The sequence below is a fragment of the Chiloscyllium plagiosum genome, chromosome 8 (assembly GCF_004010195.1).
Source record: "Chiloscyllium plagiosum isolate BGI_BamShark_2017 chromosome 8, ASM401019v2, whole genome shotgun sequence".
Lineage (NCBI taxonomy): Eukaryota > Metazoa > Chordata > Chondrichthyes > Orectolobiformes > Hemiscylliidae > Chiloscyllium > Chiloscyllium plagiosum.
Genome location: NC_057717.1, coordinates 45,298,840 through 45,301,932, shown reverse-complemented (window position 1 = coordinate 45,301,932; position 3,093 = coordinate 45,298,840).

The following is a 3,093-nucleotide window of genomic DNA, read 5'->3' as shown; positions in this document are numbered from 1 at the left end:
TTTTTCAGGAAGAAGTTTATATGGATTTTCAGCACGGCCTTTGACAGAAACCCACATCAGGATCTGATAGCCAATAAAAAATATCATTGCATCAATGGTAGCTTTGCAAGTTGCACCCAAGATTGTTACAGTGGCCGGAGAGAGAGGGTAGTGGTAGCAAGTTATTTGTGTGACTACCCGGTGCTGTATCACGGGGATCAGTGTTGTGCCTCTGCTTATTTGTGGTATCCATAAATGGTGCCGATGTGAAAGTGGGGGGTGGAGGGGGTGGAGGTGGCGGTTTGGCGTTGGAGAAAATATCATTGCATCAATGGTAGCTTAACAAGTTGCATCCAAGATTGTTACAGTGGCAGGAGAGAGAGGGTAGTGGTAGCAAGTTATTTGTGTGACTGTCCCGTGCTGTATCACAGGGATCAGTGTTGTGCCTCTGCTTATTTGTGGTATCCATAAATGGTGCCGAAGTGAAAGTGGGAGGTGGAGGGGGTGGAGGTGGCGGTCTGGCGTTGGAGGAGTGTGTAATTACTTTTGTGTCAGACACAAAGATTGGTCGCGTGGTTGGCAATGAGGAGGAAGGCCTTATGTTACAGAATTCTGATGAAGGAATGATCAGATAGCAAATCAATGGCAGATACGAGTCAAACCTGACTGATATGCAGTGATTTTGTGAAGACGTAACCAGACAAGGGTGTAGTAAATGAATGATAACGCACTATGAAGCTCAGACGGGTGTTCACCACAGATCCCTGAATGTTAATGGACAGGTGAGTCGAGAAGGTATTCACTCAGCGTGTAAGAGTATTGAGGAATTGAGTGAGTGAACAACACAACGGTTATGGGCATCAGTTGGCCTTTTGGCCCCTCATAACTGTTCTGATTGCAGCTAAATGCCACTAGCCTATTTATTGCAAGTAACCATTGAGTCAGATATCCATAAAAGGTCAGTCGAGCTCAGCCTTGAAAGTCTTCGATAACTCAGTGGTCACTGCTCCGTGGGATGAGGAGACCACGATAGCACACTCTGAAGGAGAAAGGGACATCTTACTCAATGCTGAAGCATTTTATTTTCAAAGCACATCAAACTGATACCGAATTAGATTTTACTGCTCCTCGGATGCAGCTCGAACTGCTGTGCTTTTCCAGCACCATTCTAATCTAGACTCTGGTTTCCAGCATCTGCAGTCATTGTTTTTACCTCGTCTGAGTTACAAGGAAAACAGTTACGAACGGACATAGATTATTCAGCCCCTCAAATTTGGCCCACATCAACAAAGACACTCCAATCTAATAATTAGCAACGATATGCCACATTTGATTATTGGCACAGATTTCAAGATAAATTAACAACATAAGAGCATTAACAATTTCGAACATTTGGCCTGACAATTTTGCTGTGATAATTAATTATGGTTGATGTTTCTCAAAATCAATCTCCTGCCCTATGCGTCTATACATGCCTTTGTGTCCCTCTATGCTGATTGATCGATCGATCGATTGATTTTCATGCGTACCTCAGCAAAGTTAAAAGCTGTGTTTATGAGCAGTACAGGCGAATCATAGGAAGCAAAAATGTACCCAAAGAGAAAGGGAGGACTGCAGATGCTGTAGATAAGAGTCGAGAGTGTGGTGCTGGAAGTGCACAGCAGGGCAGGAACCATCCAAGGAGCGAGAGCATTAACTTTTCAGAAATAATCTCTTCATCAGGAATTGGCTTGTGAGCTGGGGGCTGCGAGAGAAAAGTGAGGAGGTGAGGCTGTGGGAAAAGTAGCTGTGGCTGCGCTCGGTAGATGAATGTGGGTTGGAAGGTGTTTGTTGGAGGTAGGGACAGCGGATAGATGGGAAAGAGGATGGACCGATCAAGAGGGTTGTGCCAAGCTGGAGGCTTGGGATTGGGAACATATGGTGGCGATTGATATGATGAAAATGGTGAAATCCAAGTTGTTCCCGTGTGGTTGCAGAATTACATTTCGGAATATGATGCGTTCTTCCTCCAGGTGTCGACTGGTAAGGGTTTTGCACTGGAGGAGGCCCAGGACCTGTTTGTGTGGGTGGAGTGGGAGAGGGAATAGAATTGTTCAGCCACAGGGTGGTGGGGTTGGTTGGTGCAGTTGTCCCAGAGATGTTCTCAGAAATGATCTGCAAGTTGGGGCCCTGCCTCCCTAATTTGGAGGAGATTACATTGTGTACGAAAGATAGTGTGTGTGACATTGGTGGAGGTACAGGTATAATTCTGTTCAATGTGGAAGGATATTCGGGCCCTTGGACGGAAGTTAGTGGAGAGATGTGGGCGCAAGTTTTCCACTTCCAGCGGTGGCAGGTGAAGTTATCGGGAGTGGGGTATAGGGTGTTGGTGGGTATGGATCTTATGAGGGAGTCATGGAGAGAGTGGTCCCTTCGGACCACTGTGAGGGGTGAGGTGGTCCGGTTGTACATGGTGGAAGTATTGGAGGATGACGAAACGTATACAGAGGTTGCTGAGGGTGGGTGATTCGGAACAGACGATATCCCCTGGTTGCGTTGGGATTAGTGTGCTTCAAAGGCAGATATAAAGGATATGCTCTGGAGGGCTTCGGCGATGACGTGAGAAGGAAAATTCAGATCTGGGAAGAGGGAAACCTAGAATTTTCTGTGTTGCTATTGGTCATCCTTGGAACAGGTGCGGCAGAAGCTGAGGAATTGAGAATGAGGGATGGCAGTTTAACAGACATCGGGTGCAAGGTGGTGTAGCTCTGGGAGTTGGAGAGTTTGTTGTAGATGTCTGCAATTGGTCGGTCGTCGGATATAGAAGTGGAGAAATCCGGGAAGGGTGGGGAAGTTACCAAGATGTTCCAGGTGAATTTGAGGTCTACATGAAAGCTCTTCGTGAAGTTGATGAATTGTTCAGCCTCCTCGTGGGAGCACGAGTTAGTTCCGATACCTTCATCAATCAAGTGGAATAACAGTTGGGGGCGGTGCCGGTGTATCTGTGATAGAACAAGCGAAGGACATAGCTGAAGCCCATGTAGCTGTTGATACTCAATTGGTTTGGAGGAAATCAGTGGATTGGAAGAGGAAGTTGTTAAGAGTGAGGACGAGTTCAGCCAGGCAGATGGGTAT